The 15,453-nt window shown below is 36.7% G+C and overlaps 1 protein-coding gene across 1 annotated transcript in view; it reads right to left on the bottom strand.

Moving 5' to 3' along the window:
- Nucleotides 1-15,453, bottom strand: part of MEI4 (meiotic double-stranded break formation protein 4) — a 118,201-nt gene that overhangs the window by 41,337 nt on the left and 61,411 nt on the right. The window lies entirely within an intron of this gene.

The following is a 15,453-nucleotide window of genomic DNA, read 5'->3' as shown; positions in this document are numbered from 1 at the left end:
CCAACCCTTGCAACAAACCCCATTGCCAACTCTGTCCACATATCTATTCAAGGGACTCCATCATAGGACCCAACCACATCAGCCACAACATCAAGGGCTTGTTCACCTGCACAACAATGGGATATATGCCATCATGTGCCAGCAATGCCCCTCTGCCATGTACATTGGCCAAACCGGACAGTCTCTAAGCAAAAGAATAAATGGACACAAATAAGACATCAAGAATTGTAACATTCAAAAACCAGTCGGAGAACACTTCCATCTCCCTGGACACTCAATATCAGACTTAAAAGTCGCCATTCTTCACCAAAAAAACTTCAAAACCAGACTCCAATGAGAAACTGCAGAACTGGAATTAATATGCAAACTGGACACCATCAAATTAGGCCTGAATAAAGACTGGGAGTGGCTGAGTCACTACAAAAAATAAATTTTCCCTCTGTTGATACTCACAGCTTCTTGTCAACTGCTGGGAATGGGCCACATCCACCCTATTGAAGTGACATTGTGAGCACTGACCCCCCACTTGGTAAGGCAACTCCCATCTTTTCATGTGCTGTATATTTATATCTGCTTACTGTATTTTCCACTCCATGCATCTAATGAAGTGGGTTATATCCCACAAAAGCTTATGCCCAAATAAATTTGTTAGTCTCTAAGGTACCACAAGGACTCCTTGTTATTTTCCAAAATAGAAAAAAAAAGTCGTAGTAAGACACAGTCCCCACTTTGCAGGGCTTACATTCTAATCGGAAACAAAACTCAGTATGTATAACAAACCATAGAGAAAGAGGGAGGGAGTACAAGGGATAATGTTAACATGATCACAAAGTTACATAGGTTAGCTATTCAAACACAAATCATTTGGTTTTTATATACAAAAGAAAAAATACTATCAAATATGCCCACCTTCCATTCAACACAGACATTATTAGCTAGTCAGTTTCTTACAGCAATCACAACAGTGAAGGATGTTAAAGGGGCTTAAAAGGAGAACATTGCATGTATGAGAGGACACAGGGAAGAAAGCATGGAGATGTTAACCGATGAAACAGACAGATGGACAACCAAGGTTGTCCGTCATTGATGGAACAGAGCCAATACCATGAGACACAAGAATACTTAACACTTTTAAATAGTTTTCGCTAAACTTTTTATTTTAACCCACAACCAACAGTAATGACCTGGAATGATTTCTGGAATGTGGTTGTCATAAATATAAAGGGAAGGGTAAACACCTTTAAAATCCCTCCTGGCCAGAGGAAAAACCCTTTCACCTGTAAAGGGTTAAGAAGCTAGGATAACCTCGCTGGCACCTGACCACAATGACCAATGAGGAGACAAGATACCTTCAAAGCTGGAGTGGGGGAAAAACAAAGGGTCTGTCTGTCTGTGTGATGCTTTTGCCGGGGACAGAACAGGAATGGAGTCTTAGAACTTAGTAAGTAATCTAGCTAGATATGCCTTAGATTATGATTTTTTTAAATGGCTGAGGAAATAAGCTGTGCTGAATAGAATGGATATTCCTGTCTTTGTATCTTTTTGTAACTTAAGGTTTTGCCTAGAGGGATTCTCTATGTTTTGAATCTAATTACCCTGTAAGGTATTTACCATCCTGATTTTACAGAGGTGATTCTTTTTACTTCTATTAAAATTCTTCTTTTAAGAAACTGATTGCTTTTTCATTGTTCTATGATCCAAGGGTTTGGGTCTGTGGTCACCTATGCAAATTGGTAAGCCTTCCCCAGGAAGTGGGGTGCAAGGATTTGGTGAGGATTCTGGGGGGAAAGACGTTTCCAAACAGCTCTTTCCCAATAATAAACCCGGTTAGATGTTTGGTTGTGGGAGCGAAAGTCCAAGGGCAAAACGTAAAATAGTTTGCACCTTGGGGAAGTTTTAACCTAAGCTGGTAAAAGTAAGCTTAGGAGGTTTTCATGCAGGTCCCCCACATCTGTACCCTAGAGTTCAGAGTGAGGAGGGAACCTTGACAGTGGTCAATAATTATTATTTATGTACATGGAAGAGAGAAAAGAGATTCTCTAAAAAAGTAAAACTGAAGAGACAGTTCTGGGCACAAATAAATTATGTTCTTAGATGTATTCTGAATATATATATAAAAATAATTGTCACCTTAAATAAATGTCACATCTTCTATTTAAATGCAGTGCATAAGTTTCACTACAGGCTAGAATAGTGCACATTATTCTCAAGAGCAATGGTAACCTAGTGCTTGACAATTCCTGCTGAATACAAGTATTTCGTTGCTAAAAGTTCTTAGTAAGAAGTTTCTGAAGAGTTGATTTTTCTGAACCACAAAAAATGCTATAAAACTGAGCAGTCAGTGAGCCATCAATAGGGATGTCACAATTACCAAGGTAACTGTACCTCTGAGCTCTTTGCAGTCCTCTTTCAGGGCACCCCACTTAGGTTTCAGGTCTCTAGCCATCACCTTTCTGAGGGCAGAATCCCATTACTCTTTTCCTCTAGGCTGGGGATTTAGGCTGCAATTTTTCCTGCAATTCACTGTGATCACCTTACCAGGTCTGAATTTAGTTTAGTAACTGCAATACTGTTCTCTCAGGGACAATGACAGATTTAAACAGTGACTAGTCAATCTTCATAAAGCAAAGGTTTATTAAGAACAAAAGTATTGCAGAGAAAATGTATTTTGAAAACAAACAGCTTACATGTAGTTCTTAGCTTACCACCTTCTGTATATTTTCCTATATCAAGTTGGTCACATAAAACTTTTCAGTCCTTTGTTTGCCAAGCTTTTTTAATCAGGTATAACAAGTCTATGCAATTTCCCTCCCAGAGGTGGTACCTCCAGAGTTGATCATCAGCCTAGAAATTTGCATTAATTCCCCTCCCAGTGACTTTAGTTCCTGCAGGAAACTCAGGCCACTCCCCCTAGCCCATATAGATACATATAATACTTATAAAGTTGATACAATGGTCTTTGAATATCCTATGATTCTATAGCTTACTTCCCAAGTTCACAGTTCCTGATACCTCATTCATGCTTACATAACCTCTCCACAGTCACTGCATTGCTTGTCCTGTTTCAAGAAAGAAATTAACTTCTTTATAGCTAGCAGGTAACAGAGGCTTGTTCACCTGCACATCTACCAATGTGATATATGCCATCATGTGCCAGCAATGCCCCTCTGCCATGTACATTGGCCAAACCGGACAGTCTCTACATAAAAGAATAAATGGACACAAATCAGACATCAAGAATTATAAAACATTCAAAAACCAGTTGGAGAACACTTCAATCTCTCTGATCACTCGATTACAGACCTCAAAGTGGCAATTCAACAAAAAACTTCAAAAACAGACTCCAACGAGAAACTGCTGAATTGGAATTAATTTGCAAACTGGACACCATTAAATTAGGCTTGAATAAAGACTGGGAGTGGATGTGTCATTACACAAAGTAAAACTATTTCCCCATGTTTATTTTCCCCTGCTACTGTTCCTCACATGTTCTTGTCAACTGCTGGAAATGGCCCACTTTGATTATCACTACAAAAGGTTGTGTCCCCCCCCCTGCTGGTAATAGCTCACCTTACCTGATCACTCACCTTACAGTGTGTACGGTAACACCCATTGTTTCATGTTCTCTGTGTATATAAAATCTCCCCATTGTATTTTCCACTGCATGCATCCGATGAAGTGAGCTGTAGCTCACGAAAGCTTATGGTCGAATAAATTTGTTAGTCTGAGGTGCCACAAGTACTCCTTTTCTTTTAACAATTCAATTTGAGAGAAAACTGAGTCACATAACTTTTCATAAAAATAAATGATACGTTCCCCAGTTCTCCACAAGTGTCACAGCACACTCATGCTTCTTAGCCACAGTGTAACTAAGGGGAAGAAAATATGAACTCAAAAGTGAATATGGTGAACACTCGAATTAATAAAAGGAAACTGATTTATATTTCTGTAACTAAGCCCTGAGTCTATCATTTTAAATACTTATCAACCTATTATTTTACATGTAGCTCCCTCACACAAACGTATCAAACCATTGAATCAAAGGCTCTATCCAATCCCCACTGAAATAAGTGGGAGTCCCTCCATTAATGGCAGGCTTTGAATCAGGGCCCCAGCTGTGTAACCTCTGAGTTAGTACAAGCTTAGCAGCATACAGAATGCGTATAAAACATGGCAGAAATGCAAACTAACATATTTTGGCTATACTGTGTGCCTTTGTGAATATCCTAAAATATGCGAGAACACACATTCATGAACTCATTATACTAACATTTCTGTTATCAGTAGCTAACTTTTCTAAACTAAAGGCTCTTTTAACAATAATCCCCATGCTTGTGTTAATTTTATTGACTCAAGTTCCTCTATAAAGTTTTAGCTGCTTTGTAAGCTGCTTCATAACCTTTACTTGTTTTAACTGATTTTTTTTCACCCTTTTAAACCACATTTTCTAACATTTCAACTGAACCACATCTGCCAAAGCAATAAATCCATGTGTTAAACTTAAGATTTTAATCTGTAAGTGATGCATAGGCAGAATGCTAAGTCACATTCTTGCCACAAAAGAACAAATGGTGTGTAATTTGAAAGAGTTTTTAGAGAAGGGTAATGGTATATTCCTGGAGATGAAGCAAGAGTACGAACAAAGCTTTGTTGTGTCTGATTCGCTGGCTGGCAGAATTAATTTGTTCCTGTTCACATTTTAAAAAAGAACGTTGCTTGGTGTCTTACGCAGTTGTAATATTTAAGTCACTGTCAGGGCACCCTAGAGCTTTCGTAAAGGATTTTTTTTTACTATTACCTAAATTGAAAGAAATAAAATAAATACATATCAGGACTAGAAAGTCAGACATTGTGAGCTGCTATTAAGCTGGGAGGAAAATAATCATTATAAACAATGGAAAGCATCAATAAATTAGATACCTTATTTATTTTGTCTTTCAAATATAGGTTTAAAACTGTATGCAAACACATTAAGACGTTCTGAAATTTTGTTGTACACTATATATTTCAAACAGAACATACTGAACATAAAGATTTATTTTCTTTATTGTGTCACTCATGTATATTTAGAATGACATGGTTCTGATCGAACATAATATTTAAAGTTAAGATGAACAGTATGCTATAAATAGCAAAAAAGAAGAATTTCAATATGGTGAATTCTGTGATCAGCCAAAAATCACAGTATAATTTAAAATACTACTTAACTGTACTCAGCTGCTATTAATTGATATTTATAAAGTATCTTATATTGACAGCCTTCACCACTGTAAACACCACATTACAATCAACACTCCAACTAGCTGCCAGCTAACGTTTCTGCCAGTTTTTCAGTGATATACGTTATCACATGTTTAAAATATAATACTATTGTATGTATATTATATTACATGTACAGAGTTACAGAAATCAGTAATTATATGACAGACAAGTCTTACAGAGAACTGAGTATAGGCTGAATTAACATAGAGAAGCTGCTTCAGAACACACTATTCACAGGACTCCAAATCACAGAAATCCAGAAAACTGAGAGATGCTTGCTCTGCAGCAGAACTGACATTCAGAAGCAAGATTACCCAGCTATGGTGTTCCCCTCCACCAATCTATTCCACAGCTGAACTGCACAACTGCTTGAAGGAGAAGGGAGTTTGAGTCTCCTGTGTTTCACAAAACCCGATTTACAGGCTTGCCAATCCTTTTCCAACTTACATGTGAAAAATTCTTACATTTTTGCTACGCCCTTCTCCATTACCATAGCAATATAAAAACATTCTTACTTAGCCTTATGTCCGTGTTCAGCACCAGGCAAAGCCCTGCCGCCCCCCCCCCCCCCCAATCCCACCACAAAAAAGCCTTGGCTTTCACCAAGCTAATATCCAAGGCTCCATATAAAGTTAACAATATTAATAAAACCATTTCAAAGTATTAAAAAGTTCCACTTGTGGATTGTTGTACTCTGTTAACTTCAGAGATAAATCAAATCAATTCCACTCACAGCTACATCCCTGAAACTCTACTGAAATCAGTATAAGGTATAACTCCAACAAGGGCCTTAGCTGATACTAATGGTGCCTTTCCATTGAATTCAATGGGCTTTGGATTAGACCCTTAGAGCAGAAGTTCACGCAATATCTCTACTAATGACTGATATACACAAAGCAGCAACTGTCATCCAAGTACAACTCCTAGGTATGCACAGAACAATACTACAAAACAATAAAAAGACGTTAGTTTGGTAAGTCAACATTATAACACTGAACAACTAGGTTCTCTTTTTGTTCCTCCTTAGAAATATATTGATAGAAGTTGAATATATGGAAAATCATGTGCAAGGTTCCTATTAATGATGGAAAGTGCTGTATTTCCTGTACATACAGGTTTTTTTTAAAAAAAATATCAAATGGGTGAAGAGTGACCATAAAAGTGAAGAAATAAAAACATGTAAACTACATGTCACTATTTTTGGTAAATTGAAAACACTCACTTATATCAGTGGAGTCTATACATCAAGTCTAATCTAGCCATAAACTAAAATGAGTTTTAATGAACGATAGACAACACTCCACGTCATTAAACCACCTCACACGGTTTTGCATATTCCCTAACATTATCTGCGTGGAAAATAGATGAGCTTAGGAAAAAAAGTAATGAGACTTACTACTTATATAGTAAGTACACTACACGGACATCAAATGATGACCTAATGTGACAAAATATTCTAGAAAAAAAAAGAATTATATTTAATTTCCATATACAGTCTTCAAAAACCAGTACAGCAGCTAAGATCCTGTTCCTTTTCTTTAAACTTTAAATCAAGTATTCTTGAAGAAGCTTGCGGCATTTTACTTCCACTGAAAGTTAAATGTAACTTTTTTTCACTGACATATACAATGGTATCTGTACTAGGGGGCGGGGTGGGGGGGGAAATAGGAATAATTTTTTTGGCCTGATATGACTTGGAGGGTTAATTGTGAAGGCTGAACTAAGGACAAAAGCCTTTTTATTATAAAACAGTATGAGCTTAAGTTCTCCCTCTGCTCAGATCTTAACGATTTATATATATTTACTATGGGCTTATTTCCAGTTAATCTTGGAAATCACTTTAGGAAATCTAAAATAGCTTTATCTAATGTTCTGCAATTAACCTCCTAGTGTTACTTTGAGATAAATTACTGGAAACATATGTAATTCAAAATTGTAAATAAATAAGGGAACTGGTAATCAAAAAGGGTTCTTTACATTTGGAACTTGAGTTATAAAACCTACTCTGAAAACCCAGATAAAGTTTTTAGTTTTATCAACTAAAAGTAACTTTCATTAAAGGAATTAAATTTTGAGGAAGGTACTGAGCCAAACAAATCTTGTTTCAAAACAAGAATCCTAGAGATACAATAGGATTTTTGACCAACTCAGTTCAGGGGGTAGCAGATGCCAACAACTACAAAACATGTAAGTTAAATTTTCAAACATTGCTCTTTAAGCATGTACCAGGGACATACTTAACTTTGAAAGAAAAAAAATGGCTGCCTGAATATCATTTACATACTATTTTATAGAGTAGCACCTAAGGTTACTATATATGAAAGAAATTAAACAAATTGGAGAAAAATAAAGGATAATAATATTTGTCTCTAATTTGTGCCTTTGACAGTGCTCTGTATGTAGTCCAATTCTCCTGTTTGTCTGGATTTTCTATACTGTACCAGGTTTCAGAGTAACAGCCGTCTTAGTCTGTATTCGCAAAAAGAAAAGGAGTACTTGTGGCACCTTAGAGACTAACCAATTTATTTGAGCATAAGCTTTCGTGAGCTACAGCTCATTTCATCGGATGCATACTGTGGAAAATACAGAAGATGTTTTTATACACACAGACCATGAAAAAAATGGGTGTTTATCACTACAAAAGGTAATTACCAGCAGGAGAGTGGGGTAGGGGGAGAGAAAACCTTTTGTAGTGATAAACACCCATTTTTTCATGGTCTGTGTGTATAAAAACATCTTCTGTATTTTCCACAGTATGCATCCGATGAAGAGAGCTCTAGCTCATGAAAGCTTATGCTCAAATAAATTGGTTAGTCTCTAAGGTGCCACAAGTACTCCTTTTCTTTATACTGTATCAGGGAGACAAACCCCATTGTAAATATGTGATTGGAACACCTGATATGGATTCAGATGTACAGGTACTCCCTGGAATTAGTTTAACTCTATTTTATTTATTTATTTTTGAACTACAGTAGAACCTCAGAGTTACGAACACCAAAGTTATGAACTGACCAGTCAACCACACAACTCATTTGGAACCAGAAGTACATAATCAGGCAGCAGCAGAGACAAAAAATAGCAACTACAGTACAGTACTGTTGTAAATGTAAACTATTAAAAAATAAAGGGAAAACAGCATTTTTCTTCTTCATAGTAAAGTTTCAAAGCTGTACTAAGTCAGTGTTCAATTGTAAACTTTGAAAGAACCATAACATTTTGTTCAGAGATACGAACATTTCAGAGTTATGAACAACCTCCATTTCCGAGGTGTTTGTGATTCTGAGGTTCTACTGTAATTGCATTTCAACTCAACAGTGACCTTCTCAGTGCATATTTGAGCATGTAAGTGGCAATATTTTCAGAAGAGTAATTTAAGCACATAATGTGGTTGTAAATAAAATGAGTACAAGCGTCATCTTGTGCATTTAACAGTCCACTCAGCCCTGTACTATGATGATGATACTTTACAGTGCTTAGTTATCAGGTTTTGTACCAGTTATGTTTAATATCAAGCCTTAGTTATACAACAATTCACATTTTTCCAAGCATTGCACAATCATCAGCTACTCCTCATAACACCCTGTTGAGGTGTCTAAGTAGTGAAAGTTATTCATAAACTCTACAGGTGAATAAATATAATGCAGCATGTTTAAAAGTTCTCTCTTCAGCAGAATTTTTAGTAGGAATTGTGTCCCCAATGTGGGACACTTGGCAGGTACAGGTACTGTTTATTATGTGCAGCATTTTTCCAAACATTTAGAGAGAGAATGAATAAGAAATCCTGTACTGTAAAAGCAACAACACTTTTAAAATGAAAAATGAAATTAAGATCTGGTTGGCAATCTAATCTTTCATTAGTTCTATATTTTGTAGTTTAATATACTTAACAAAATTGTTATTTACGGGCAATTTAATAATTAGCTATGCTAAACAACCATAATTAATGGTAGAGATACAGATTTTATGACGTATGCATTAATACCAGCAACCTTTTCCCATAAAAGTGGGAACAGTTAAATAGTTTGTTCCCTATATTAATGAAATAAATTTTAAAGAATCAAAAAAGTAACAAATAGCACGTTTATAAAAGTATAAACCCATGTGTAAGTATTTGTAACCACACAGATTGGTTTGGCTACAAAAACCTAAGAAAAACCCTTCTAATAAAGCTGTGTGATGCATTCCTGGTCTTTCCTCCCCCCACTACCTCCATACGATTTGCTATCGTGTTTCATATCTACAGTTCAATGACAATGTCTTTGAGGTAGCGACTGTGTATTGATACTGGTTTCTAAAAAATACTTCAATGAGGGCTGTCTTAAACAAACAAAAGATTAACAATCTTTTAAAAATATAATTAAAATAATCAAATCTCAGATTTTTTCAATTTTGTTAATTCCAAGTGAAATATCAAACAAATCTAGAGATAGCTATGTTTTAAAAAAAACATCAGTCGTAACTTAAAATATTTTAACTACCACAAATGCACAATATTTCCCTTTGTAATACCCTTACTTACACTGACTCCTTGAATGCTACTCAATGCAAGTAAGGGTTTCAAAATCTAATCAAAGTGTGAAGGAAGCAGTGCTTAATTTTTCTCTAGTACATTTCTTTTTGTAAACAAGCAGGAATGCCCAGTGAACAAAGCAGGTTAAAAGGAGTATTATAGCTATCCATAACAGACATAGTAAACAACAAGAGACTGATAGCACATATCGTACATCCACCAAACCAGACTATGCAAAGATCAATGTACAGGAGAGAGAATTCTGTCTTGTTTTCATTCAGCTATCCATCACACAGAGGAATTACTGAGATGAAGCAAGCAGTAGTCAGAGGGAAAAAACCAAAGTAATTAACACACAGTATGAAAATAAAGCCAGAAAGTAGCATCTAGCTAGATGTTAATCTCATTCCTTTTCCCTGTTGCAAGAATTAAACTTATTTAGAGTAATTTATAATCATAGTACGGTGTGTCTTTTTCAAATCATACATAAAATATAAGCACAAAGGCTTCCAATAACACAAACCGATTTGTCTGTTACGATACAGTACATTCTGATTTTTACAATGATGGCTTTCCTGCCCCTCCATCACTTATTCTCTAGTGAACGAGATGACTCACCAACATTGAACTCTTCCAGCTAATAATTCTCTAGTCAACAGTAATAAAGAGAAGCCTTCTCTCTTCATGAAATCGATATCTCGGCTTCTTCTATTCGCAAAAAGCACCTGAGTTTTCTGATTATGTGTCATCTTCAATTTTGCACTATACCTAAGTATAGCCAAAGCAATGTTACTTCTCAGCTGCCTAAGAATACTTTAAATTCCTCTTTCCTTACTAGATTCCAGGACAGGGTCAGGGCAAACTGCGCGGTTGTATGGTCCATTTATCACTTCCTTATTTGTCTGGCATGCCACATTTTGTATGCATCTTGCAATCTAATCTGGAATTGCAGAAAGGTATTAGCAGTAAAACTAGATCCCCAGTCTGCAACATTTATGGCACTTGTCACCGGTATCAAGTTTTGATTGAAGAGGGGCAGAATTTCAGATAAGAACACTTCTCCTCCTATGGGTGATGTGAGAATATGTAGTGGGGTGCACTATCCCTTTAAAAGGTACAGTCTGAAACCTCCAGCCAAAACAGCCTGGGCACAGTCAAGAAGAACCCTGCTTTGCCCTGAGGCTGGGGTTGCATCTAAACAGGAAAAGGAAGCTGAGCAAGAAAGAGAAGGGAACAGAAGCCATGCTGGCTGTTATGGGTTGAAGGACCCAGGACGCTAGCCTGCCCTGGGCCTTAGACACTGTTTTCTGACTGTAAGTTTGGCTGCTGTGACACTAGGCTCAGTCATAAAGGCCTTATGAACTTGGTTACACTGCTCCTTCCCCAGTCAGACATCTAAGGGAAAGGGAGACAACCTGCCTGACTCCTAGAACAATGAGAACTAGGATCTCTGATGGTTAGGGTCAGTTTCAAGGCCTTCTTAAAGGGGATTGTCATAGGATGGTCATCTCCAGTAAGCTCTCTTGTGGCCTCAGGGTCGCCCTGCAAGCAGACCTTGCCTCAATTTTCCTTGTCCACTGACACCCAAGCCTTCATTCTTAAACATCTCAGCTGCAACGTGCCTCTCTGGCCAGGGTCTGATCAAAGTACCTGCATTCTCCTCTATATGTGAAAAGGCATATAGTGTTCCTGCAGGGTAGGTGTGATGTAAGGCTCTTACAATCAATCACAATTATTAATTATACAGCAACATAGGTGGGCATGTTGCTTTACAATCAAAGACAACATGCCATGTGCCACAGAAGTAACAATCACAGGGGCCCAATTCTGTTTACGTTAATGTATGTACCTAAATAGAAAACAATGGCCCGATCTAATGGGGTATACAAAACTCACACTGGGACGGAAGGGGTTAAAGGACAGTATTGGACCCAGCTAGCCTCATCCCTCTAATCTTGGAGAGCATGCTCCAACTGGAGATGGGGTTGAAAGGCTCAGAAGGCTGGAGAGGAGTACATACCTACCCTGAAGGCACCTGCCAAAAGAGGCTAGTGATGGCTCCCTGAAGTAACAGGACTGTACGCTGAGTCTGGCTGGGGCTGACTGTTTGGTTTCCTTTTTTATTAACTGGTACTGGAAGTGGAGAGAAGTGGTAGGAAGTAACCCCGGGAGGGTAACTCTAATGCTGCTATGTTTCCTAAGGCCCTGGGTCAGAGCCTGGTGGAGCAGGTGCGCCCGGGCTCCCCTACCACTGCCCCACAAGTGAGTGGACACTAACCAATAGACCTTCCAGCCCATCAAAGACCCTATTACACCCTCATTCAGCAAAGCATTTAAATTTGTGCTTAACTTGAAGCATATGGTGAAGAACTTTACAGAATAAGGGCCAATGTGAGTAAAGTTACTCACTTGCTTCAGAGTTTGCAGGACTGAGCCCTTTAATTAGATATAATCCAATAAGCAATGACTGAACAAAAGCTGGGAAAAAGACGGTATTCTGAGGATTAAAGTCAGTAAAATTTTTAAAAGTGGTTTATTGCTATATAAGCATCTTAGCTGCTTTTATTTTCTATATTAAAATATGAAGAGGTGTTATAAAATGTTAGGCAAACCTTCATTATTCATACATTTCTCTTTCATTTGTGGCCTGTAAGGCCACAGGATTTAACTATTCAGGGGGTTTCTAAAATATCAGTATAATAATTTCTGGTAACAATTACTTCTTTCTTCTTTCATTTGATTTGATTCTCCTATACAGAATCTATTTTTTAGTCTGTAAAAGTCAAGTTCAACATACAGCTTTGAAAAAGCTGTGAGATGTAGAGACATAGGTCTAGGCTCAACTGACACAGCTCCATTCTTTTTAGATCTTTTGGAATTCTTATGTCAAAACCTGTCACACACTATAAACCTGAACGGATCATAATTAAGATTCAGATTCTCAATTTCGTTCTGTTTAAACAGGATATCTGAAATGCCTATTGGAGCCTGATCCTGCAATCAAGCAAAATGCCCTCTGAAGTCAATGATAGTTTTGATAAAGGAAGCAGGATCTGGCCATTTGTCAGTTAGTGACATTTGGTACAGAGTATCATCTTTCTGCACACTGTAATTTAAATGTTGATGGAGGAAGATCTTTAACATGAATTCTGTGCATTTTATATTTTTACTTTGAGCAGAATAGTATACAGGATTTATATTAACTATTTTAATCCTTTTCTGAACTATGATACTTTTCTTAAGCATAATTTCCCAAAATACTTATCACATGTAGGAAAAAATATATACGTATGTTTATAAGTGATCATAGGGACATTTTATTGAAACACTGCTAATTGTGCACATTTGAGGCAATTTTTGTGATCAATTTTCAGAATCAACAATTATATGGAAAAAAATTAAAATACACAATTTATAAATTAATTTTGAAAACAACTTTCATATCTAAGTAAATAGAATGACATTTTAGTTCAATGTGACAAGATCAAAGCTGATGTCACTTTTCATTTAGAATTCTGGTTTAATAAGACAAGCACAGAAATTATCCTACAATTTATTGTACTGGCTATTATGTAGAAAATTGTTTATGGATTAAAGTATCAAATCTTCTACATTTACAAATGAATTCAGTAGTGCAATATTCTCAAAGCACATCATGGCTTTACAGAACACCAAGAACTGTATTTGCCATTGGAAAATCCACCTCTACATTACACAATTAAAGAGTATAATTTAAGGTTAAAAGCCATGGCATATTCATTTAGCCATATGTTTATCATCTGCAAAATACACAGTTTATAAACTCATGTCAATCTCTTCATCAAGCATAGGATTCTTTCCAACTAAGTCTTACATACAACACAGAATAGCAACACACAAAAAATTCTGTATGGCAAAATGAAATGGAACTATCATAATTCTTGAGCTCAGCACAGTCTTCCCAATAACTCAACAGAACCCTTACATCAACATGGAGCATAATGGAGGATGCAACACACTTGATATGTGCTGTGTCAGCATTAGTGACAGCAATGTGCTGAAATAATTGGTGCATAATCTTGTGATATTTACACAGGTGGGATTTAATCATGCCAGAATATGTTATTTAATTTTTAAAATTATATATTTCTATTTTTAAATGAAATGTACATGTTTTTGTTCAGTTTCTTAGATACTATCAAGAATGGCAGCATGTCACAAATGCCTTACTATAATGCAGGAAAAATCTCATTTTGCAGATCCTTAAAGAATTTCAGGAGTTTAGTTTGGAAATGCTATTTCTTTGTAATCTCATGTTGGTTATTACCTACCTTTTTTTGAGTAGCCAAAACATAGGTCCATATATCATAATTACTACACAAGTAGTTCAGCAAATGTATCTCAAACTGAGCATAATGAAAAAAGCACCACAATTAACATTGTTTTTTGGAATATTTAATGTTGAAGAGGGAGGTGTTTATACGTTTGTAATAGGAATAAATGATGTGGAACTCTATTAGAATATTTTTCTACTTGACTTTAATGAGTCATTTAGATTCTTTTCAATACCTTGGGTTTTCCTTTTTCTCCAGATACGATGTTCTTGTTATGTGTGTTTTGTCTGTAGAATTTTCCAGAGCAGTGTATAAGGGAGCCATACTCTAAGAGTAGTTTAGGGGTCACTAGGAGTACAGTGGAGCATCTGTGTTTCTGCATGCAACTACAATAATGCCTTGGGATCTACTAGATTTCCCTGATCTCACATCTCTTCAGCAGACACTAATTGTATATATATTTTCCCCTGGAGGTAATTTTTTTAAACACTTGTTTCATACTTGAAAAAAATATGCTTATCCCAAGTATACAATCATTTTATTTCAAAATACAGCCAGCACAAGAAATCTTAAATTAATCTCCTATGAAATGAGCCCTGCCCAAGCCACAACCTCTATTCCATTCTGCTCTCCATACCTCATTCATTGCAATAATCTAATCTAGTGGTAACAAGGGAAGGGATAAGGGCAATTTGCCTGGTATAAATATTTTTATAGCTAGATAACCAAGGCAAAAGCAATCTCTGAAAGGAAAGAATGTAGCTTCCCTGTCTTTGCCAGATCATGGTAAGCACATCATGATAAGCACATAGCTCCTTGGGTATCCAAGAAACTCCCCAGGTTGCATGTCTGCACACCCCAACATTCAGGGATGCTAATACAATGTTTACCATCTCTTTCTGTTGCTTCTCAAATCCTGTAAGCATCATCTCAGTTTTGTATTAGCTACTTGCTCTACAGCGAAGTACATCTCCTCACAGTCCATGTCTATAATTTCTGTTAGCCAATTATAAAACTGCTCCACTGCACCAGCAGGGACAGAAAAAAGAGATATAAATTTCAGTGTTAACATTCTGAAGGCTTCTCAAGACATTCTTCCTCAGTAACCCCCTATAAGCCCTGTGCATATATTTAACAGAAAGGGTAAAAAGATGGCATCTGTGGGACAACATACAAGAACAATAGCCTCAGATAAACAAATTGCCCTTTGGGATCTCCCAGAAAGAAAGCGACTCAAGAACAACCCAGTCAGCTCTAATGAGGGTCAGTAAACACATAATATTGTGTACTCAATGGTATAAAAGATACCTGATCAATCTAAACATGAATGCCTAAACTCCATGAATCACTAGGAAAAGATCAACCTCA

This window comes from Natator depressus, chromosome 3 (assembly GCF_965152275.1).
Source record: "Natator depressus isolate rNatDep1 chromosome 3, rNatDep2.hap1, whole genome shotgun sequence".
Lineage (NCBI taxonomy): Eukaryota > Metazoa > Chordata > Testudines > Cheloniidae > Natator > Natator depressus.
This window is presented reverse-complemented; position numbering and strand designations above follow the sequence as displayed.